Raw genomic sequence first — 26,326 nt, forward strand, 5'->3', positions numbered from 1 at the left:
TTTAAAATGCTATAAAATAAAGCAGAAAAAACTCTTGTAATTCCTTTCTCGTCTGGTGCAGTGATCAGTTAAAGGTGATTCTGTTTTGTAGTTTTTTTATTTTACATCTGCAAGCCTTAAACTTTGAAGGGATCCCAAGTACACAAACAATATATGTCAGAGGCCATTTTTTTGATTGTTTTAGAATGACGGTACTAAAGGACTGTTACTAAGAGATCACATTATTGTAGTTATAGAAACTTAATATTTGGAGCACTGAAATGTGTTGATATATGTAAATTTGTTTACTGCTTAGTGAGGTCAGATGTCGAATAAAAATGCATCTGCAGGACTGTTGCACAAATTATATTGTTCTCAATTACTAGCAGCATATATCATTCTCTTCTATTTTAGAATACAAAGAGCTAAATAATTATTTTATAACTTGTAAAACAGTAAATTTCTGCAGGTTTTAAAAATAAGGTTGCATTTCTTGGAAATGATGCAGATTATTTTTTTTGTGATACAGGTTATTTTTCCTTGTTGCTTGGAGCTCATATTGAATGTTTTAAATTTCTCTGTATGGTACTATTAATTTACTAGATTACTTTTTAAAAAAATAATTTTTATTAAGTTTGGGTGATTATTTTTTTGTAGAAAATATTTTTAAATGATTGTGTATATAGTTGTTTTAGATACTATATATATGGATACTTATATTTCATTTAGAATGGAGTTAAATGTGTGTTGGTTAAGGAATATAGTTTTCTGTTTCTGAATTATAAATACAATATTTTTTCACTACAATTAATGATAATATAGATGTGCAGTGTGTACAAAATAAGTATGTGCTTTTGAATTTCTGTTTTGGTGAGCTGAGTACACACAAGCTTTATCTGTTTCTGGTTTGGCCTTCTGAATTAGGAAATGCAGTAATTGTACAGGTGCACTTTCTATTGGTTGTCCTAGATTGACTTCCAGCTTGAATCTGTAGAGTTCATAGCACAGTGGAGCAGTTACTGAGTTTCAGTGACGTCTGGAAAACCTTAGCCAGATATTTGTAGTTACTGAAATTTTGGGGTTTTTTTTGGTGATGGCATACAATTGCTTTAAGATTCAGATTAAGAAAAGAAACTACCATTGTTAATAGCTCTAGTAGAGTTTAAAGTTGGTGGCAGGCCTAGAAATCAAGTGGGAAGCTTGCTTTAGGATATCCTTCCCTCTTTTTTATTTTACCCCTCCTCTCCTACATGGTACTGAAATAGTACCATGATTTGAAGATTTGCTGAAGATTTGTCACATCGTAGAAAGAGGTTTTTTGCTTCTTGAGTTTTTCTGTTGGACCATGTAATTTGTTAGTTGACTAGATTTTACATATAATTAGCAAAATGATAGTTTTTTTGTTTTTACCTTTTATTTCTATTTCCATGTTTTTAAGTGTTTGAATGGCCTAACTTTTTGCAGTAGAAGATTGTATGTCATTTCTGTTTTCATGTGTATTTTGAGAGCCATTATATGCTGTGATAGTTAACACAATGTTAATTTAGCCTTCTAATGACTATTAATTTTTAATAAGATATTACTTTTTAAATTAGAGTCAGACATACAAAAATGTTATTTTATTATTGGCATACTGGTATTGACATCATTTAAAATACAGTTGTTGAATACATATATAACTGATTACGTACAAATAATTTAAAGGGGTTTTGTTTATTTTGAATTTAAGAAAAAAGTTGATAAATGGTTAAGATGAAGAATCTTTAAAAATATTTTTATCATAAGCTCTGTGATTAAGCCATTCTGAAATAAGCTATCAAGGTTGTTGGTTTTGGGGTGGACTGATTTTTAGTGATCATTTTGGTTTTTGTTTGGTTTTGTTTTTTCTGAATTGCTGCTTTACTCACATGGTCTGAGTTGGATGGGAACTGTTTCCCAGCTGAGTTCACCTTCTTCCATGTGCAGTTGTAAGACTGTATGTACATGTCTCTCTGCTGGGTTCACTTCTAGGGAAAGAATAAAGGCTGTAATGATAAATTGGTTAAAAGGGTCTGTGTTGAAGAACATAATCTGGGGTTTCTTACAAGGCTAGATTTGAGTGAAGTGCTGAGCAATTACCCTTGGAAAGCAAAAAGTGTGTCTTGTGAACCTCAGGTATGACTGTAGTCTTGGCCTCACTACTCTAATGACTTTCCAAGCAAAGCCAGACAAATTGAGGCCTATCAGCTTGTATTTCAATTTGTATCCAATGGTATGTCATGTGTACTGTAAAGTGAGGGATCTGTGTGGCAGATGGAGACCCTGTTGAATTCAGAGGGATTTAGTGGCGTGCACCTACAGGAATATGTTTGCAGATTTGGATTTGAGATGGTTTGTGCTGAAAGTTGCTTCTTTCTATGGAACATCTGGCATAATGTCTTGACTGAGATAAAATCTCAAGCTGCATGGACCACTTGCTCATTTCACTGTATTGCCACTAATAATGCTCCTCTTTTTACTTGAAGTTACTATGTAAACAAATTTAAAAATTTATTTATTTGCGTGAGGTCAGTAGTCTTGTTGGCTTGATCAAACTGAATGTTTTGCAAAACAGTCATTGGGTTATGGTATTTATTGAGGCAGTTCTTAAAGTTTGTATTTTTGTTCAAATAACTTTTTCACTTGACTGTCCTGGAATTTTGCTGTGTATCTTTGGGAATCTATGTTAGGCTTCATTAAAGAAGTGAATTGTTTAAACTTGTGATACAATTCCAATAGGTTTTATGATAGGTGATAGTTGCATACCTGATAACTTATTTATCTACCCCTTTTCCCTTGCACTGCCCTCTCCCTTTTCTCTTACTGGAAAAAGTAATGTATAGCAAGGAAAGTCTGAACCATTCAAACTTAGTGCCTCTGTTGCTTTGAGCTGTCTGACAGGTGAACTAATTTATGCACTGGGGTTCTTAGTGAGCAGTCAAAAGCCACAGTGCCTGTAACCATTGATAGACTGTACTTGTTAATGTAGTTCTGTAGGACTTTACAGCAACACAGAGTGCAATTCCCTTGGATGTAGTGCAAATTGGATGTTTCATTTCAATTGAGGTGAATTAGTAAAGCATTTTTTCTAAATGCTTCTTGAAAAATTATTTCATCATATTAATGAAAATATTTTAGTATGGGGTAATGCATGTAAATATCAGTAATGTGGACATACATTTATGTTGTTGGTGGTAAACCCCCAGTTGATAAAAAGAAAGCTAGCATGGAATATAGCCTGTTTTTTATCTTATTAGTAGATTACATTACAGTCCTACAAAGAATTGGGCTGATGTGACCTCATGTGTTGGTTTTTGTGTGAGTGCAAGTGATACATTTATTTCTGTTGTGGATCTTCATCTATTTTGGGGGAGTGAGAGACCTTGTAAGCTTAAATGTGTGAATGAAGTATGCCTAACTGAACTGAAAATCAGTTGCTTTTCAAAGTTATTTATCTACATTAAGATAAATGGTATGAAAGGACTAGTTGTAAGGTAAAATAAGTTTGTCTTAGTTCTGTGGAGAATTCCTGAAAGGTGGACAGCACATGCATATTGTATGCTTTGGGCAAAGGCAGTAGTAATTTGCTAATAATAGTTCAAGGTGAATAAAGATTTGCTGTTGTAAATATTGAGGAAGTAAGGGGAAGTCAAATAGAGAGGAAAGTGGTCAGTTCATAAATGAGAAGTTGCATAAAGTTGTTATTAAGACAAGCCATTATGCTGAATTTCCTGAAATTCCATATATAGTAGGATGAAAAAACAGTGAGCAGTTAACAATCAGAACCATATGAAGTAGTTATTGATGACAAATAGAGGGGGTTCTTGAAAGATCTGAAGATATATTTATAAGTCATTTGATCTTCAGGATGCCTCTAAGAAATTAAACAATAGTACTGATTTTTTAAAAAATAAAATAAAGGGGGAAAGAAAAAAAAAGCATGAGCTTAAGAACTAGATAAAAGGCATTCTTAGTAATATAATGGCAGAAAAATCAGAAAAACAATAATAAGAAGCCTGGAATTTTCTAAGCAAAAATTACTTTAGGAGAGGTTTTTTGTTATTCTTGCTTAGTGTTTAAAATTAGGATCTGATACTGCAACAGCATCTGCACACAGTTCAGTGAGTATGGAGAAGTACAGGATTGGCTCGTTTGCCAGATCTGATTGCAGATTCAAGGCCCCAGTAAATGAATAGAGAGTTGTAGCTGTAGTAAAATTTTAAATATTTTCTGAAATTCAAATGCATCTCAAAAATCTCTTGTTAAGAAATTATTTATGTATATGGATAGTCATCTTAATGAAAAATTGGATGAAGGACCATAAACAAAAATAGAACCAAGTATAAAGAATAGATGTGGTGAGTCACAGCAGTTTTAGGTGCTAAAAGAGTATCATCAGTGCTTACATATGCACGTAGTAATACAAGTTTAGCCATTTTAGGTATATTTAGTGTCTGCTTTGCTTAACTTTATGAGAGGTTGAATACTACACTTGCAGCATTAGCAGGCAATGATAGAAGAGTTAAGCACAAGACAGGGCAGAAAAGAAAAGGTAATCTAAAGAAATTAGGCACATTGTTGGAAAGTACATACGAGATTTAGTTTGAAAAATGCAAGCTAAAACAATTGAGGGCTCGTAATCCAAAACAGGTATTCATTGTGAGGGAATAACCTGGAAAGCAGTATTGCTGAAAAAGGGATAGGAGTGATACCATAGGCCTGATAATCCTGTCAGTTGTGTGAACCCAACTCCCTTTCATATGAAAGGGATTTGTGCATGCTTCTGACAGGAAGGACAGCCCCCAATTTGAAATATGATATATAGACTTTGTAAAATTTAGAACGAGTTTAGGTTGCATCCACAGTGGCATTGAGCAAACATTAGACAAATGGGACATGGATTTTTGTACCAGATTACGGGATGGTGTTTAGAGTACTGTTTTAATTCAGAGCCTTTGCAACCGGTGGGGTGGGTTAGCAGAAACTCAGAGAAGAGCAGCAAAATGTTAAGAAAGCTGAAAGGACTAATTGATTATAAAAAAAAAAAGATAAGTATGTTTTGCTTGGCTCAATTAACAGTTTGTGTGAGAAGGGGAAATTATATCTTCCAAGCATTTTGAAGGGTCTAAACAGTTAAAAGGGAGGTAGTTTTAAATAAAAGGAGAGGTTGTTTTAATGTGTAAGCTGAGATAAAACTGAAGGAGAAAATTCAGAGCAGTGAGCAGCGCAAAACCCCCCAAGATATTCCAGAATCCCTTCTGGTATGAATAGTGTGTCAGGCAGAGTACAGGGGAACCCCCATACCGGGCACTGGCCTGGCCAGGACACCCAGACATGTGCAACAGGTAATGAGCCAGGAATGGCAGCTTTTGTCCATCCTTGAATAATGTCATAGGGAAGGCTTTCATCTTGCATACCTATGGACTTGATCTTGTGGAATCTTTTGCACTTAATTTTGTCCCAAATCCTGCAGTCGCTGGCGAAACAGGAAACAAATACACGGATGACATTTTTATGATTTCTTCTTAAAGTTTGCTTTTCTTTCCTCAAAACAAAAATTGTAATGCCTGTTTCAGTCAGGTGTCTAAGGCCTTTCTTTTAAAGTCTGAAGTGAATATTTTACATAGTTGAAGGGGGAATTTTGTTTTAGTTGTACTGAATCATATAGCCAACATACAATCAAGTCTAGTTACTGCTCATGAAACAGAGCTTTATTTAGGGAAATTAAATATGTTTGTTGCTAAAAATCTCAGAATGTCTCTCAACAGAAGTTACTTATTTGGATGGATGAGGTCTTGTCAGGGTTGCTGGGAGTTTGCTCAAAGGAAAGCAGAAGTTTTACTGAACAACATTTGCATTAGGACTCATCTGAAGGGAGCAAGCAGCAAATGAAAGGGGATATAGCTACCTTAAAATTGCCCTTTGTTAGAATGACATTGTGATACCAGTTTACTGTGCAGATGAGTTTGGCCTCTTATCAGAATTTCTCAGCTTTTTCTTCAGAGGGTAAACTCCTTTTTACTGCTGGAAGATGTAGTGAAAAGTTAGTGCGATGAACTTAAACATATTTTCCTGATTATTTTTTGCAAGCTTTTTGTAGAAACTACCTAAGTTGCTGCTGTTATGCTGAAGTTCACTAGTTTATTTGGGGAGAGGTGAATGTTGTTCTTCAGTTTTAATTCAGAATTCTGATTGTTTAACTTGAAAGCTTATATGGGCAGCTATCAGAACTAATAATCTACAAAGAGCAAGTTTCTGGCAACACTGTAGTAAATGTGATGACTTCAAGCACCTACTTAATCTTCTAAGAATTAGTGAAAACTTAATTATTTAAGACCATTTTCTATTCTTAAATCAAAACAGTATTTAAATGAATTTATGCCTTAAAATTATTGCTATCTGTTGTAATGTCTTAGATTTGAATGAATGCTAAGCTAATTACAATATGATCAAGAATGCATGTGGAATGCAAGGGCATTACTTCTTTCCTTGTTACATGGAATAAGCCTGGGCTAAGAGAAGTTGTTTGGTTTGGTTTTGGTTGTTTTTTTGTTTGTTTAATTTTATTCTGGAGCTAGCAGCCTTTAATTACCTTGCTTATTTGCAGTTAAATCTCAATAGATAAGACTTTCATACTCTTTTTTTTTTTCTTTTCTTTCTTAACCCTTTCCCCAGTGGTGAAATAGAGAAGTACGATTTGTTAGTTTTTACAGATGAGGTACCAGAGGTACACAGAGGTTCAGATTTTTACTTTGAGAGTGTATGTCAAATAAGATGAAACCCAAACACATTAAAGCCAATTATTTTTATAGTAGTCCAGTTTTATTTTTTAATAATTGTTTTTATAGAATTTAGTTTTAATCCTGTTAATAATTGTTTTATAGTATCCAATACTGACAGAAAAATGTCTTCATTTTGATCCTTAGATAAACTATCCATAAAAAGAGGCTACTGTTACTGTCTTTTAAAATTCCTCTTAATCAGTAGCTGAGAAATCCAGTTTTATCTTTCAAACAGTGCTAATGTTATGTTCTGTCAATTGGAGAACTGAGAACTAAATATGTAAGATCATGAGAATGAGCTGTTTGTGTTTTGTTTTGCTGTGTTTTGTTTTAAAATGCTTGTTCTGGGTGTTGTAGTGGTGTTTTACAGCTTAAATGGGGCTGCTTGGAGTTACTGCAGTATCAGTCCACATTATTTCAGGTCAGCGCAGTTCACAGAGGAGATTGGGTATAGGCCAGAGATCCCATCACGTGGTCTTGTTTCTGGTTACCACTCTGATACATATTGATTCTGTGGCCTTAGTTAAATCATTTGCAATCTTTTTATTCATATTTAGAAAGTGGCTATACTGATGTTTGTTTACCTATCTCAGAGAGAAGTGTGAGACTTTAAGCTCTTTAATGCAGGTTTGTGTCTCTTCATGCTTCTATCTCATATCTTAAATATTTGAAAATGAATATAAATTAGGAATATATGAGGAAAGTAAAACTATTCATAAGGTTATTTGCCCTCTACAGTGTTGAGAAGCAGAAAATACAGCACAGATGAGAGGAAGAACAATCTTTATTCCTTAGGGAATAAATAAACTTGGGATACCTAAGCAGAGAAATATTGAAACGGTGGAAAGAAAGAAGCTTATCTTGAGGGAGGATAATAAAACAGCAAGATGGTACCCAGAACAGTGAGCTTAGGCTTTGCCTGAAGTACTAGATTAGTGAGCTAGGTATCACATCTCAAATACAGTCTCCTTGGAGCAACAAGTTCAAGTCTTAACCAGACCTGAATTACATTTTTAGCGGTAAGGTAGTGAAGCTGAGTACTCCACTTATTGTTTTCCTATCTTTAAACTGAATGTGCATGCATTTATTTTAACTCCAGATAAACTGTAGCAAGGCAGCTATGTTGCAAGAGAGATCACACGTAATAGAGTTATAATAGAGTGTAGTTTTGTTGAATGATGCATGTTTGTCTGTAAGAGTGAACTATCTTCATACTATTTTCTATTGGTGTGGGAGGAGCAACAGTTGAGATTATTAGTCTCTCAGAATAATTTACAGTGTTACTTATCAATCCATGTCTGCTTAAGATACATAAAAATCTTGTAAGGCAGTCATTCTGTTTCAGAGAGCTTTTCTCTCAGAGTTTGGTGGACTTTTGACATGGCTGCTGAGGTTTAGATGGCCCACACTTTTGGCTGCATGTGTTTCTTCACTGTTACATGCTGTTACATCTGCTGGCTGGCCTCTGCCTCCCAGTGCAGAGGTTGCCATGCTTCCATGATAAACCACGGGCTGGGATTCTCAGGTCCGTAGATCACCAAATCCTGTGACTAACTTTGAGTAGCTCTGGTCAATTTCTCTGAAGTGCAATAACAACCTGTCTTACTGGAACATCATGTACTGGGGGAACTTTCCGTTCGGGGTACATCCCAGGGGCTCAATTAAGCTAAATGAAAATAGTTTACTCTGGAGGTAAATCTTTGAGTATATTAGTAATTATTATGGTGTAGGATAGATGCAGAAATATGTATATGAGTTTGTTTGCTCTTCAAATCTTTATATTAGAAGTAAACTTGTGGAAATACTATTAGGAATAGTTCTTCTTTACCTGATTATTTTGGTCAGGAGTGTCTATTTTCTAGTGATCTCCATGAAATGACGTAGAATCCAGGCACTGGCCAGGTAAACAGTTACAGAGTTCACAGATGTCCTCTGTAATTTTGGGGTGATAGAATAGCTTTGAAATGTTTTAGATTTTGGAGCTGTTTCTTGGCTGCTTTTCACACCCCAATACCATCTATGAAACTCGAGGAAAATTAAAATTTCTACCAGTACATGTTCATATAATGCTACAGTTATACAGTAAATACCTGAAAAAAATCAGGAATTGCCTCATATAAGTATGAATATGCAACTGTAACTGTGTTTCTAGAGAATATTCTTTACAGTAGAGCCTTGTGCTCTCTGTGAGAAATGGGAATAAATTTCATGGCAGTATTAATTTGTTGTATCAATGTACACATAATTTTGACTCATCATTCAATGTGGTAATTGATTAATCTTAATGTTAGTTATTTCTAAAGAGGTTTTGAGTTTGCTTTCTGGGCATCAGTTCTCCACTCTTGCCTTCCATGGTGTTACCCATGTGGGCCATGTAGCTCTGTCTTTCTGTCTCTCATTGTCTTCTAATCATCATCTTCTCAATCTTTTGACTACAGGTCATAATTCATTCTCTGTTCCTTGTCCCCTTGATGTCTGTACCCATTGACTCCACATGGGATATTTACTGTAATCAAATGAATTTCTAATTGTAAGAAAATTGAAGGAAAAAAAGGATGTATGCAAGTAAAAGGGCAAGAGGACAAAGCACTAAATGTCAGGTGCCTAGCAACAGTAAAATACTGAATTTTACAGCAAAACACTAACAGATTCTGTGGTACCTGAAAAACAAATTTTGCAGCTGTGGGCATGCTGCATTCACAGGATCCAGATGAATGTATAAAGGGTATTTCACACACCTAAAAATGTGTTTTCAGGTACTCTGCGGGACCTAGTCAGGCATTGCAGCATTGGGGACATTTTGCTTGTTCTTCCAAGGTCATTTTTGTGATTCTAAGGCACAGAAATTCAATTTTTAATTTATTTTTTTTTAAAGTGGAAATATTGTTTCTGAGCAGAGCTATGTGCAAAGGCTGACCCCTGTAGTGAAATACTGCGTGTAGTTGGATTTGAGGAATATACAGGCCCTAACTGCCATACTGTTTGGAACACTTCTAGTAAGTGGGGTTTTTGGATTTTTTTTCCCCAAAAATGCTTCAGATTATTGTATTTTTTTCCAACTTTGCTGAACTTGTTACCCTGTTTAATGTCATGTCCTTCTCTGTTTATGTAACATGAAGTTATTAATTAGAAAGGTGTTATGTTAGTCAAAGCATATGGTGTCATAGTAAAAAGGTAAAAGATTAGAAAATCAAAATACAACCTTTGGTGCCAATGATTTAATAATGTTTAGTGTTGTTTCATTAATATGTCCTGTTGTCAATATGCTGTTGTTACTGAAATGTAATTCCTAGAAAGGTAGGTTTTGTGGTAGATAAATACAATGGTTTTTTCTACTTAGATTTTTATATTGCCAATATACCATTCTCATTTTTCTCTAGTAGTTTTCCTTCTCCTAATAAGCAGTTTAATTGTCTTGTAAGTAGGATTAGTCCAGCTGTAGAAGAGAGTGCTTCTTAAGATCAAAGCAAAAGGGGACTTAAAAATTATATACTGTTCTGCACATAATGCCAAACAAACACCCAGCTTTCCTAGGCATACTGATACTTTTCTGTATGGCTATTTGTGTGCCATAAATTCATGTGCCTGTTAGAAAGCAAAAATATTTTGCTAGCTTTATGGTGATGTTGAATTGCATCTAGATTTACTTAGGTAGAATTTGTGCCTCTTTAGGCTTTGGCTGAAATTGGTGGCATCCTGTGTCAGTCCTGCAGTGCACTTGTAAAGGTCAGGTGTGTAACATCTGGAGCATGTGTATTAACACAGAATGTGCTGCCTTAGCAAGGGTGGGAAGTAAACCAGTGAAGTCAATAAAGATATGTTCAAAACTTAGGATACCGAAATTGGTGTAAAGACTGTTTATTAGTTGTTTTCAGGAGGTCTTTCCATCTATGCAAAAGTTGCAACTTTGGCAGTTGTTACCATTTTAAAGGGTTTATGAAAGTTACAGGTTTTGGTCTTTATATGTGTAAGCTAAGATAAGCTTGTTTTCCTTGATGAGGAAAGTGAGCTGCATACCTTAAGCAAGAAAAACAAAATGCTATTTCCATTATTTCTTGTTTTCAAAAACTTACCAAGAGTTTACTTATTTGTATTGTTTTCACTGGTATAATGCAATCCCTAGTATTGCTGATTTCCTGTATCTACAGTATCAAAATAAATATGACTAAAACTTTTTTTTTATTGTGGAAATAATGGTGGAAGGTTAAATTGTAATGGACATGAGATAAATATCATTGTTCACATATCTTATAACATACAGTAATAGTATAAATATGTGGGATTGTGGACCTGCTTGCCTCACTGGATGAGTCTTTCAAAGGTTTCCAATACAAGATTCTACTGTAGAAAGCCACTAGGGGGAAGTGACCCTCTTGTCCTTTTCCTCAAGGCTTTTTTTGGCTCAGATGTTATGTGTGTGCTATGGTTTGTGGCTTCAGAGACTTTGTGTGTTTCTTGACTTAGCAGCTGCCCATTGCAAAGACACAGCTCTCGTGAGCAGGCAGCCAGCTGATGCAGATGTGCAGCTTGGAGGATGCAAGGTGCACAGGTACTGGCCTGCCAGGAGACACTTGTACTCTGAATAGTCAGGAACCCAGCTAGAGGCACATGCCAACGCTGCTGCCAGCTGGGCCAGATAAAACACTGCTGCCTCTCGGTCACCTGTAGGCCAAGAGAGAGGAAAGACAAGCTGTTTGGAGGTATTTCAGTGAGAGCAGGAAAGAGACCTTCTGTGCATAGGGGGTTGAATGGCAGATGGAAGAAGTACGAGTGTTGAGTGAGGTGGGTGCATTCATGCCCTGGGTCAAAAGACAGGAATGGGAATTTTGGAGAGAACACTGTTTGGAAGGGCAGATGAGGTAGACACTGTAGAAGGAAAAGGAGGGGTTATGTAATCAGATGTTGGTAAGTTACTTTTTAATAGCCAACTCCCTCATTTAAATTGTTCACTGGATATTAATTGACTTGTTTCCCAGATGCTAGGTGGCTGCTGAGTGAAGACTGTCATTTCTGAAGTACTGAGTTGAACCATCTGCTTTCCTCCAGTGAGGTTCTGATTTACTGGTATAAACCTTAGAGTGGTTCTTCTGCCTCTTTGCTTACATTACCAGGTCTGCACGTGCAGAATTTATTTCTCTTCTGTTAGTTTATATTTTTTCATTAACACTGGATTTACCTTTTTCATTTTGGTTTAAAAAAAATCTACCATTATCACAATTACACTTACTTCTGTCCTTATATTAAAATACCATAAAGGCATAAAATTGCATATAATCAAATAAAGGATTTTATCTGTTCCTTAAATAGCTTGCAGGGAGAAAGGTCTTATCTTGGAAAATAGTTTTTCATGGGCATTGCTGCACTTAGAAAAGCTAAGAAAGTTACCATTGTGGAACAGGGTGAATTTTTTCAAATGCTGTTGTCACTTTGAGAATATTAGTAATGTCTGTGTATACTTCATTTTTTATATTGATTATGTAAGAAGCAAATACCTTTTATTGCATATGTATATAGAGAGAGCATATACAAATCTGGAGGTCAGCTAAAGTTTGGGATAGATTGCATAGGTTTCCTGTCCCACTTCTAATGCTGCATATATGTTAAGAGTGAATTTTCAACAAAAGAAAAAGATTCAATGAAGGAAACATTCCAAAACTCTAAAAATATTTTTATACCGACCAGCACAAAGGTTTAGAGTCCCAGTTTGGATCTCACAGGTGGAAGTAGGTGCAAAGTACTGTTTCTTTATGGCATTTCTTGATCATTTGTGATACAAAATTGTTTCCTGTCCTAGACCTTAGGCTTACATAATTTGGAAAGACAGCTTTTAAACTCAGCCTTCTCTAAGCAAAATATATCAAATGGCTGTTGTTTAAAACCTCTCCAAGTTATGGAATGTAGGTTGCTCTGATCAAAACAATCGTGAGTAGAGAGCAGCTGAATTAATCAAAGATGTAGACAAACTACATGCAACTCTGCTATTTCTACTCTATTAGACAGATACTGTCATCCAACTACATAGATTTGGATTCTGCTATGATTAGAATTTCTTTGGCATTGGATTGGTTAGCTATTAATTGCTATTTTTCCTGCTAAAGATAATGTAAATATGTGTTTCCAATAGTGCTTATTGCCACTCTGTTTTGAGTTGTCAGCCACACTGATATTTCCAGCGAATAAAAGCGACACATTGTTTAAAAGGAGTACATAATCTCCTTTCTCTACCCCTTGTCCTACCTCAGTGCATAGAGGAGGGTAAAAAGAGCATAGGTCATCATTCTTACTTGCTTATGTACATCAGAAATTATTGCTGTTATCTTAAATAGCAGCTTGTGGTAGCCCTTTCCAAGCAGACAGTTCTGCTGTCGCTTGAGTGGCTGCTGTGCTGCTGGCATAGGCCTCCAGTAGTGATATGGCTAGGGCTAGTGATAAAAGCTCTGCTTTTAGGGTTGTGGTACTGGTGAGGACTGGTGTGTTTTTAATAAATTGTAGAGGTCTGCTTTCATGGAGACCTGCATCAGGGTTCCGTTGCTGCTAGAGAGACAAGCTAGCAGATTCTAGTCTTGAATTGCTTGTTACTGCTGTTGTTTATTTATTTGTTTACTTTTAATTAAGTTTTGTATGTTATTTATATGGCCTTGTGGTTAATCTTCTGTAAAGAAAGGGTTTTCTTGTTTGCCTGCCTTTTAAATTTCTGGAGGCCAACACTCTTGTGCAGGGAAGTCCCATTGCAGACTAAGGAAGAACAACACAGAGAATATAGAGGAAAGAACTCCACATATTTAGACACGTATTAGTCAAATAGATATTCTTCACACCTTTTAAACTAGTTTTTACTGAAGGAGATAAAGTCTTGTCACTTAAGTAACTTTAAGAACTTAGCAGTTTTGTTGTCTCCTTGGAATTTTTTTTTAGAAATTGAGATAAATAAGGGGTTTGGCATTAGTGTAAAGAGAATTGATTAAATTATTGAGATTTATTAAATTAGTAAAATTTTCAGAAAGCATACTAGTATACATGCAGATACTAAATGAGGAAGAGAGAGAAAGATGAGAGAATCTTAGTGACTTTTAGAATGGAGGTACCTGGTGATGACAGAGGTTGTTATTTCTCTGGTACTTCAAGAAAGCTGAGTAGGAACATTTTGTTGAGACTAGTCCTAGAACAGGAGGGCTTTTGTAGTCACAGGTGTCGTGTAGAGTGTTGTGTGTATATAGATTTTATATGCAAAAAGCGTAATAATTGAGAGAATATTATGTACTGGTGATCAAGGAGACAAGAGTGGATTACAGTAGGAAAGTGAAATAGTAGAGTTCATCAAAGAAAAATGATGCCAAAATTGCAGGCAGGGAGATGGGTAGATTTATGGAGTAGTGTGAGTGCAGAAGAGCATGAATTAGCTTGTAAACATCATCCTTGACCATGAGGAATTCTTGCGTAATTAAGGCACATAATCAAAGAAAATTATTTTAGTAGCATGAGGGTATTTGGTAAAAAGAGTACAAATAGCAGGGAGTTAATAATAATTACACTAGAGTTGTGTTGATTATTATCAGCAATATAAAATATAAACCAGTTAAGTTTCAAAATAGGAATCAAATGTAAAATGTAGAATTGTTAGGAAGTTTTGTAATGTACTGTCAGTGGGCGAATGTCCTGGTTTGAGAAAATACCAGACCATACAGTCACCCCAGGACAGGGAAGGGGATAATCCTTAGTACTCTTTGGACGTTTTGTCAGAGAGGGAATAGAGAAGCATTTGAAAACAAATACTGTTCAATTAAATGCTGCCAAGGCTCAAATCCTTGATAGCTAGATCTCACTCACTGTGGGAACTGAAATGCCAAAAAAGAAGATGGTGAATTCCAGGAGCCATCTAGCAGGATATTTGAAGCATTATTTATGTAATGGTTTATATTTATTAATTTATAACCAAGTTCGTTAGGTTTCTGGGATTTGTTTTGTTGGTTGGTTATTTTGGTGTATTGAGGTTCTTTTAAGCAGTTCAAATGGTATTTTTTAAAAAAGAATTTGTCAGAGAATATATCAGAGTTTCTGTTCATTCTTTTTACTTTTTAAGTGTAATATTTTGTTCTTATGGTCTTCTTTTAAGTGCTGATCAGTTCAAAGACCACAGCTGTAGTGCTTGGCAATAATCCAGCTCATGCTGTACAAGGTAAAACATCTTCCCTTAGAGGAAGCAGATCCCATGGAAGTGGGTTTGCTGCAGGATCATGCCAATGAATAACAGTACTTATTTGCTGGATGTGACTGATATGGTGGCTGTACTTTTTTTATCTTACATCTCAGCTGTCGTGCGTTTTTCTCTTGTTCAGGTGTTAGAATGGATGTTGGTTGAAGAACCAAAAAATAAACAGACTCTATCATAAAAAAACTAAAGAGAGAGAACTAAGTGTTGATCTAATTGTGAAAATAGATCATCTGTCTGAGGGGCTGATTTTCCCTCTACAGCTTTGTCTAAAACAAAAGTGTGCTTTTTGTCAGTAACACTTAAGTTACTGAGCAAGTGGCATCTTTCTGAGCAAGTGGTTGGTCTTCCACCCTTTTTTCTTGTGTTATGTTAGTGATTTAGAATTTTAAAACTGTTTCTCAGCTCTTGGCTGCCTCTTGGGGGATTCTCTGTAGCACCCAACTTCTCTTCAGTAATTGAGGTTTTAAGTGCAGTCAGTGTGTGGAGTCACATTATGTTCCTTTTCCAGTTGTGTGTTCTGTGACTTAATTGGGAGGTTATTGATGGAGAAAGAGTCCTGAACTTCAACACCTACCTGAACAAATGTACATTAATCTGAGAATGTATTGCATATTCATTTTCAGTATAGCAGTGCAGTAGGTGAAATTGACTTTCCCTGTGATTGACAAGATTTTTTGGTAAGAACACCTTACAAAGAGTGTTTGGTTGAAAGGGTGTTTATTTTCTTGTACTGTAGTTCTCACCCTGAAGGTTGCAAGCTTGTTTTCACTTTAATAAAACATTACTTACAATAAATGTTTGTTGACTCCAAACACATTGTCAAGAGCTGTATTCTGCAGTTGTATAGGAGGTGTAATATTTCATACCTAAGCAATTCAATTAAGTTAAAGGGTTTTTTTTTGAAAGTTCTGGAAAGAAAATGGTGGCAGTGGAAGACTACTTTCACAGTTGAAGAACTTCACTGTGGACTAGCTGGCACTAAGCTGCTTTGTGCCTGGGAGCTTCCAAGAAACTTTTCTCACTAAGGAGCATTTTCTCAGCTTGGAATACAATGCTTTAATATCTCCTCTCTCTTTATGTTGATATGCTTTGGAAGTTTAGATTATAATTAGGAACTTCCTTTCTTCATGGTAGTAGTTATATCTTTGTGTAGTTAAAACTGAAATGCCAGTGCCCTGTTTGATCAATGATACAGTTATCTCCAAATTTTAGTAGGTAACTTTTCTCTAACCTTTCACAAGCTTGTCCTCAATCTCTTTCTTACACATTTTTCTGTATGTTTTAGCCAGATGGATTATGTGGTTTTTTTTTATTTGTTAGTAAGCTTTCCCTAGAGGTACTGGTCTTCACATATTCAGTCCCTTAGTTCAGCAGTGGAGTAAGCAGTACTCTCATAGGATAGAAAAAAGGCAATCAAATATACTTTCCTTTTACTGTTCTAAAAATGAGTGATTTACTGCAATATTAAGATCAATAACTTTTAGGCTTTACCTTACATAGTGACCTCAAAAATAATTAAGTTACTTCGCTTGTAATTAGGGTGTCTCACTGTTGGGCTGGTTTTAATATTCTGTTTTGCTCATGAACACAGGAATCGGTTGTCCTCTTTCAGAAATAGCAAAGAGACTTAAGTACATTTACTTGTTAATCAGACACTATAAGGACAGTAGAAGTATCAAATTTTATAGTCAATATAAGGCTAATGATATCTGCATAGCACTTGTGTGGAAGAATAGGGAGGGATTGCAATTAAGCTACTATGTAGTGCTTTTTACCTGTCATTTAAAGACTGGTATAATGTGTTTGCCTTTTGCCTTGAATAGGTGAATGCTCCTTCCTATAGATTTTAAAATTGGCAATGTTCTCTGGGTGTGATAATGAATGGTGCCGTGGTTTCCTAATTTCAGGAGAAGTTTTCAGTACTGTATAAGTTTATAGTGTAGTAAATCTACCTAATAGTAATTTGCTTAGTCCAAAATGTGCTTATATTGCTTTGTACATTTGAGAACTACCAAGTGCATACTGTATAAAACAGATTTAATTCTGGTAAACAGGTAGTTCTGAATATGAGCTTACTACAAAACATTTAATATGTACTAAGATTTTACAACACATACTTTTTAGTTCAAACACTAGTAATAGAAATTACAAATGTTTTAAAGACATACATGGTGTTGTGAAAATAAAAACATCTCTGAAGTGAATCATATATTGTTTGCATTATTATTTGCAGATTATGGCTAGCAGGACAGAATTTTACAGTAGTATGGTTTTAGGAAGAGTGGCTCGTACTGTGATGTTCTTTGTAAAAGGTCAGGGGAAAATACTCTCATTGGCATTTAAAGATAACACTTAAACTCTAGAACAATTTGGAACAATTCAAAACAATTCCTTTATCTACACTTTAAATAATATTTTTTAATCAGGAATAATTTTTCTTTGTTCCAAAAATGTCAGAAGCACTCATTTGAGGGACAATTTGTATAATTAAAAATCAGAATTAAAAGGATAAGGATTCTTTTTCTGGGTTGTTGCCTTAATTATCTATGGTTGTTGACAGATGTAAGTTTTCTTACACTTAACCTAGTAGAAAGGCTGCTAGCAGTTCTTTACTTACCTTTTCCATTATGGTAATTTCAGTCTTGTTTTCTTTCCAGAAATACTTTTGGCTGTAGCACACTTTTACAGTTTGGCAAGGTCAAGGCCCTGTAGTTAGAGAAGTACCTCCTGTTCATCCATTGTTGCATTATGATTTGTCTGTATTTTAGGTAGTTAAACTGTCTTTCCATTTCCTTCTCCTTTATTTGCATTCTTCATTTTAATTTGACAGCATGTCAGAATGGTATCTAAATATGAATGGCACCTCTGCCACTGAAAAGAGCAAGGAGTAACATATGCTGTAGCCGGGATGGTAACTTCTGTGTGAGTCTCTGGAGTAGTGATGTGGGAAGAAGCAGCTTGAGTTTTCTGAAGACCTTCCTGTTCTGAAATTTTTGCAGTTGGGCCAGTTTCCCCTTTTCCTTTTTAGAAACAGGAAACTGAGCAAGTACAGCGGAAGTTTCCCGTCTTTTGACGAGGTACAGGAGGAAGTTGGTTTCTGTCTTCCTTAACTCATCATGGGATAGTAAGAGCTCATGACACTTTTCTGGATTGATGTCTTTCTACCTCTTAGGCTATAGGGATGTTGGAAAAAATAATAGTCCATTGCTTTGTAATTTCCTTACTACTTCTTAGGAAATGAAATTTAATAGGAGTTTTTTGTTTGAAACAAACAAACTTGATTACCATGACCCCCACACCTTCGGAATTTAGGAGATGTCAGAATTATTTAGCTGATTTGACATTTGGATGTTTTTTTAAAATGACTCCTCACAGGTCCTGGACATGCTCTGCATTGATATAGATATATAAGGGGGTAGAAATAGGGGCCCATTCATCTACTTGCTTAGGAACTTCTGTGAGCTATTAAGAACAGTTGATTTTGCAGCATTATTTTAAGTAGAATATTTTTACACCTCTTTTTCACGTGATATAAAAATGTAAAATTCTTAATGAGAAGACCTGGAAGGTAAAAAATATGAGAAGGTTATCTGTCTTTTGTAAGCTGTTCAGTGGTACATTTTCCAGGAACCATATTTACATGCATTGATAAAAACAAAGTTTTAAGTAAAAACAGTACAAAAGACAAGTAATTTTTTTTCACTATCACCTTTTAAAAAAGGAAGAAAAAACCCACATGCTGACACTTGGGCTTTTTGTAAAAGCACCATTATAAGTACTGTGAAATAGAAGAGTGCATAATATTCTGGAGAAGTTTTGTAAGGGAAAAAAGTGGGGAGAATATATTTTCTGTAATGTGTTTTATAATAAGGAATATAAAATAATAAAATCCTTGCTAGAATTTAGTCTGTTGCTTTCTTCTTATCTAGTGCTGCAATCCCTAGTGATAGCATCACAAATGGTTCCTGTGCAGAGTATTACAATAGGGTGATTTGGGATTATGTTCTCATATGAGAGTAGGAAAGATAAGCATGTGTAATGTGTTTTCACTAAACATTAGTATTGTGAAGTGGTAACTTGTGGTGTAAAAGCAGTGTAAAGTTGTAGGCAGTAATGGTGATTAACTAGGTTAGTCTCAGAAATCAGAACACTAATTATTACTTTTTCATAATGCGCTTTGTTGAAAAAAAAACTTACTTAAGGGAAGTACAGCAGCCTGTAGTTCATCTGTGTTGTAGTTTCATACGTATGGTGCTTTTGAAATAGAAGAGTTTCAATGTCTTGGGAAATAGCACATAGTATACTCTAGTAAATATTTTTTTCTTATCCTACTTCAATGAGACAATGAGGATTAGTTGATTTAAGGCTTCATAATGAAATTTGCATATGTAAATAGTTATCATTCAGGATGCAGCAAATTAGGTTAATTATGATTTAAACTATTTGTTTTTTCCACGCTAATGGAAAATGGCAACGCGGTATTGGAAATTTATGACAGAGGAAATAAATGCAACTAATGTTTTTTTCCTTGAAGGTCTAGAAATCTGTTTGTGTGAATTTTGGGAAGAATTGTTTCCATCCCAGTTGCCAGTAATGGAACCAAATAGACTACTCTCTGTCTCATTGTATTGGTGTCAGATTATAGATAACATGATAAATGCTGCTTGTATGTCATTTTTATGCTTCTCTGCTAGTGAGGCCACACCTCTAAGTCAGAGCATCCTTTAAACTTGAAACACCTGTAGAACTAGTTGTTCAATTATATTCAGTTTCCAGCACTGGATGAAGTGTGGTTTTTCAATTACTTCCATTTCTCATTAGATTGTGATGTGGTTTTGAATACTGCAGCTGAGGGAAAAATAAGGAAGTTTTACAGTTGTTTTTCTTATATAATTTATAGTTGCTTATATGAGATAAAAGATGAAATCAAAGACTAATATTGCAGATTCCATTTAGGTATGGACATTATTGAAGGGGGAAAAACTGATCTGTAAAAGACTAAACTTAGGTGAATGTTACAATATTGCTGCAGCATCTGCAACTTGGTTTCTTTCAGTGAACTTTATACTATGGTATATGTCAGTTTTAATAAAATGTTGGCTAATTATATTTTCTAACCACTTTTGAATTCTAATTCTTTAGGGAATCTTAACTCACAATATTTAATAGGCTAAAATAACTTATTCAAGTGGCAGTTGAAAAAATAGGATGACATTGTATTAAGAAAGTGACTACAGCATTGCTGTCATAGCCATTTACCAATGATTACTAAGCATTCAAGAAAAAAACCATATAGTGCTTCTGACAAGTTAATATTTTTTTTCCTGAAAGTTAAAATGAAAAATTTATCTGTCTCCATATTGTTGTATCTAAACAATAATGACTTTCTTTTTTTTCTCCCAAATGGAAGTCAGATTTGAAAAACAAACTTCAGAGCATATAGCAGGCAAAACATTCAGACTCTGAAAATAGTGCTTTGGGATTTGTCCTCTAGATAGAAATTTTGTCTGTTCCCTAATCTGACAGATAAGGGGTACACCACTTGAAATTTTAGACAGGCAAACTGTTAGACCATTTAGATCCTCTAAAGGGATTCTGCTTATAAACTAAGTAGCATTATTATTTCTGAAGTTTCCATTTATGTTTCAGACAATGGTGTTATGTTTGTATCCATTATTTAAGGTTAGTTTACCCAATTTAATGTTGCATATTCTTAGAGCGAAAATAATGACTACATAAATGCCTTATTTGTACTTTCAGTATCAACCAAACTAATAATTGTTATGGCTTATTACTGCATACATACATACATAACTCAGAGTAGTGTAGTTCCATCTGCTTAGGTATGTATAAATTGAAATATATATTGAAATATCTATTAGTCTGTCTATCTTCTGACTTTTACAGGTTTCTGCTTTAATATGCTAGCAGAGCTTGTAAAATGTTCCCTAGCACCTCTTGTCATACATGCTGAGGTGCCTTCAAACAAGTCCTCTGCAAGAAGGTCAGTGAAGTTCCTGGGTTTTTAGCTGGCAGTACTGGGTGTGCTGGCATTGAATTTCTGTGCCAGTAACAAAACCTTCTGCATTTGTCATATATTTGTAAATACAAAATACAGCTCTCTTTTGGTACAGCACAAATGGTAGGATAAATGACTTTGAAAGGATATTATGCAACAAATATTTTCTTAAATAAAATGTGATTAGTTGTGTGAAGAAATGACTGACAGGCTCTTGTCCTATGACACTTATAATTTACAACTATTCATGCTTTTGCAGCACGTGGCTGCCTTTAGAAATTTTTCTGGTCTTAATCAAACACGATTTTAGAAAGATAGTTCATGCTGCATATGAAGTGTATATCCAAATGTGCAATCCCAGAGCGTGTTGCGTTTGACAGTGAATGGGCTGCATACCAACTTAGACGAGATGTTGTTTTTAGGAATAAGTCACACTCTTTTAATTTACTTTCCTTTTTTGAAACATCTTAAAGTATTACAGGTGAATTCATTATTAATTATGGTGGTTCAGTAATAGACTATACACGATGAAAGAGTGCTCACTGCCTTAATCTTTAAACATTTATAATAACCATTGTTTATTTCTCTTACTAATCCCCACTGCAACTCTTGTGTCTCTTGGGCTCAAGAGACAATGTGTTACCAGATCTATTGTAGCAGAGTGCTGCATGGCTCTGCTACCTGCAGTTTATCATGGCTTTCAGTGTTTGTTGCACTGAAAGGGGAAGACAGTTACATTGCTTCACTAAGAATGTATGGTAATATAGAGGGGATCAGTTTTGCTGTAGTAATTTCTAGAAAATATAAAACCATCTAGGCACTTTCAGGTATCTGCTAATAATCAACAGTGGAGAAAATATTCAGAAACAGATCTGGATTGGAACTTCTGTTACTTGACTAAACATTTATTTCAAGAGAATTAGAAAAGAAAAAACATATTCTACTGCAGTAATAGGCAGAAATAACTACTGTGTGGTTTGCTCCTAAGTCACTGTAAAAAACCAGACTAATGATTAACTAACATTTACTTCTATATGTGCTGCTTTTTTGTATTTTCATTATAGTTATTTGTAACTTTTATGGCCTTGGCTTTTGCCTGGAAAATGTGCTCAAACATCAAAATGCTCAGTCATTTAAAATGAGTAGTGAAGAATGTTACACTTATGTTTATTGTTGGCAGGTTTTTTTTAGACATAAGGCTGGAGGTCTTGGTCTTGTATTCTTGGTTCCATAATTCTCTTGTGAACTAAAGCCAAGACCAGTTAAAATAAGTTCTGCTAAATTTCATAGGAGTTGGATGAGGCTTTCTGAAAAAAAATAAATCTGAAACTTGATGTGCTGGCAAAATTCTAACCTTTGGCTCTCAATGTATAATTTGTCTTTCTGAGCAGGTACTTAGATTTTGCATGATTTATCTGATGGTTAGTACATGCTATATTTTTTTAAGTAGCCATTTGTAGTAGAACTAATTGGTTCTAAAGGCAATGGTACAAGACTTTTCCTCTGCATTTGTGTCCTTAACCTTGCTCTTCTGTGCTTTTATTTCAAGTGGGCAGCAACTGCAAGCAGTTACAGAGGGCCAGATGGCTCCTGTCAGGTCTAGGAAGTAGGCATGTAGTGGAAGGCAAGATCTTCCTTTTCCTCCTTAGGTAGCTGCAGAGGTGATTGAGAGACTTCCCTTGGGTTTATTTGTACACACAGACCTGTACTGTTGCTCAGTAACAGTCTTTTAATGTAGAATCTGATGGTTATGACTGTGAAACTACAGCCATCTTCCTAAAAGTACGTCATGCTAGAGATACACCTTTCAGCAATGATCATTTTAGCACTTACTTGTAGATTTCTGAATTAGATCTGGTTCCCATTGTACAGAGGATTGTAAAGAGAAGCAATACACTTCTTCCAAAGGAAGAATTAAATAAGCTGGAATTAAATAAGTAAAGACAATGAGACTTGAACTGAGCTGCCATACATGGAATCATCCTGGAGGTCATTCCAGGGCTATCTGTTGTAGCCCTTGTACTTCATGTCTCTGTTCTAAATGCATGGATGTTTGAGATGAGCTTTCTAGTGCACACAATTGATTTAATGTATTAAACTGTTTGCTTTTCAAGTTATGTAAGTTAGTGGTAAGCATAGCCCTCGCACAAATAAAAAATGAGTATTTGGGTTGTCAATATGTATTCAAATGTCAATAATTCTTAACACTACAATACTAAAAATAGGCTAACCTAGGTTTTTTATGTGCTCTCATGTACTTATCTCACAATTGCAGTTTGTACCTCTGTCAAGAAAATAGTGTGTGAATTGTATGTGGTTTGTTGGAGTTGGTTTGTTTGTTTTAAACTGAAGTCCTAAGTCAGTACTTTCTCAATCAGTTGGGGTTTTTTCCTCCTAAGAATATATTAATGAAAACAGAGTCTTGTTTCCAGAAAGACTGGGACTGAAAACTCAGTATTTAAAGAGCCTGGAGGGCAAAAAATACTGAAGACCACTTCAAAATATTATAATAATAGATTTCCTTGATCTACCCTTCTCCTTTCTGTCCAAAGGAACCACAGACAGACAAACTTTCTGGAATAAGGAGGACCAGGAACAGTTTCAATGCAACAGTCCCGATGCAGGAAGTGATTTTTTGTTTTAGGAAGTTATAAACTGGAAGATGGCAGAAAATGAAAGTGTCAGTTTCAGTTATAACTAGGCACTTCAGCAAATGACAACTCATTTTTCATTTGGAACTTGAGTTTATTTTGTTCTCCTCCTTGGTAATTCCATTGATTTCTAGACCGTAACTGAGCAGTTAGGGTGTTGTGCCCGTCTCTAGCACCAGCCTGCTTAATGGGTGCATGTGCACCTGTTGGTGTGCAAACAGAAGAGCAGCATACATGGAGTTCTGCAAACTACCAGGTTTTTTTGTTGTTGAACTTTCAGTCAAAAACAACAGAAAGGAAGAAGAAAATGCAGACTGGGAAGCATTCTATGTACCAATAAATAGGTCACTTACAATTTATATGAAATACTATAGATGACCAGATGGTTACAGAGTTTTATCTGCATAATTTGTATTTGATATGTACATCTGAGTGCATGAAATAGCTATGAACTGTGAACACACAATGGTTTTTTAGCCAATGTAGAATACCCCTATAACCAGAGCCAGATAGTGGGGAAACTCAGAATTTATTGCTTTCATGAACACCTGTGCATTGGTTTTTGTTTTTCTTTTAATTTGTCTATATCTGAAAGTGATGTAAGCAGCATCTGGTTATTCTTATTTAGTATGCCTATGCTGCCAAAAAATCAACAGATTCCTACTGTACTGCATTTCAGAACTAATGAGGACATAATTATATCCCTGAGCAGGAAGAAGGAATTATGCTTTGTTGGGGACTAGACTAGAATAGAAAGAAATAAACGAGAAAAACATTCTTTAGAACCAAGTAAGAAAAGTGATGGCTTCTGTCAAAGATCTGATATTGATTTGTTGGCAGTTGACTAAGAAAATAATGCAGTATAACTTGCATTTCTGTGGAAAATATGAACAGCATAGGTAGAAGTCGAGTCTTTATCCCTTTTTAATTTTGCACATCTGTTTTGCTGGTCTTCACGTTCTTCTTGAATTTGTAGATTCTCACAAAGATTATTTAAAATAAGCCTATAAACAAAAGCAGGTTAAGTTCTTTGACCTGTTGATTTGCTTAAAATACATTTTTGAAAAACTGGTAAGTGTTCCAGTCTAATGTGCTTGAAAAGCCATCTAGTTTCCTGAAAAGGAACTTAATACATCTTAATAGCAGGTACAGGTTTTTCAAATACATAGTGGTAGAAACACATACAGCTACCTACTTTTATTTCATGACTGGTGCTTGGAGTGAGTGGGGAAGGCTGAGAAACTTGTCCTTGGAGACTGACAAAACTTGACTCTGCTTTGAGCAGGCAGTGTATGAGATCACATCCAGGGGTTTCTTTAAAACCTGTTATTCTGTGCTTAGAAAATCATACCTGGCATTCTGTAGAAATATTTGCCAGGTTTGTGTCCTCATCATGGTAGTCACTAGTCATGTGTGCCACCAGCGGACTTGGATTGTTTTGCTCTCGCGCTCTTCCTCTTCTTTTGACAATATTATATATTGATCATGAGGAAGTCACGGAGGTAATTGCTGATAAATGTTTAATTTTCACAGTGTGTGAGCTACTACAGTGCAGATCACAGTTTAGCTGCCCTCTAGAAATACAGTTCCCTCGGGCCTTGGGAAGTGTGGTTGTGTTCCTCTACTAAGGGATTCCTGTAACTTCCCTGTGTTACCGCTGGGCATTGGCTGCTCAGACTGGGTTGCTGACTGAACTGTAAGGTACATAGATGAAAAGTAGTTTTCAGTCTGCTTAGAGGTGGAATATGGTAGATGGATTGTTTAGGATAATTTTTCACTTCAGTCAGTAAACTGATAGTGCACTTGTATCTTCAGGATAGAAACCGTCACAGTGAAAAGGCAGTGTATGGCATCTGTGTGTTATTTTGAAATTCCTGAATAGGATAGTTTGGGTGAAATCAGAGGACTACATAGTGGTTTCACAATATAATATCTCTATTACTCTGAATTTTTCTCAGTAAATGTTCTTTTAGATCCTCTATGACCATAAATAAAACAATTTAGTACTAATTTTCATTTGTTTGTCAAGGTACATTTTCACATGTAGTGACTTAGAGGGGAATCAGAGAGTTTGCTCACCCTTTAGTGATAATACATAATGATAGTGATTTAAGTTAATTACAGAGTTACTTTGGGGATTTTTTTTGTGTTTCACTTTTGCATATTGAATGCAAGATTGGTTAGAAAGTTATGTCTGCTTTTAATTTTTCAGCTTTAAATTTTAAAGCTGAAGGGTTTTTCCTGAATTCAGGGTAACTATCTTTTAGAACAAATGGTAACATCAGAGGGACATCCATCAGCCAATTGCCTTGAAACATTACTCATATATTTTACACAAACTCTTTCCTGTATTTTAAAAAACAAATCTTTAAAATTACTCTGTGGGTGAGCTATTACGAGTAAAACACAATGCACAAAAATGGGAAATGTGTCCTGTTTCTCAGATACTTCTAAATTCATCATGTTGGAGAGCTGGGAATCAGCTGTTTAATTGAATCAAAGACAGTACTGGATCTTACTTATGGTAATTCATGAGGTAATGTATCCTAAAATTGCAAACAAGATATTTGAAAAAGTAGGTATTCTACAGTTGTTTGTGTCAATCTGAATTTGAGGGCAGGGGAGGTAGAGTGTGGATATTAAAGTAAACTTTAAAGTAAAAAGA

General features: G+C 35.2%; 1 protein-coding gene across 1 annotated transcript in view; it reads left to right on the forward strand.

Annotated features, from left to right (window-relative positions):
- The window catches only part of ARID2 (AT-rich interaction domain 2), a 91,866-nt gene that overhangs the window by 2,229 nt on the left and 63,311 nt on the right, over window positions 1-26,326 (forward strand). The gene's annotated exons all lie outside the window — the stretch shown is intronic.

Source organism: Zonotrichia leucophrys, chromosome 1A (assembly GCF_028769735.1).
Source record: "Zonotrichia leucophrys gambelii isolate GWCS_2022_RI chromosome 1A, RI_Zleu_2.0, whole genome shotgun sequence".
NCBI lineage: Eukaryota > Metazoa > Chordata > Aves > Passeriformes > Passerellidae > Zonotrichia > Zonotrichia leucophrys.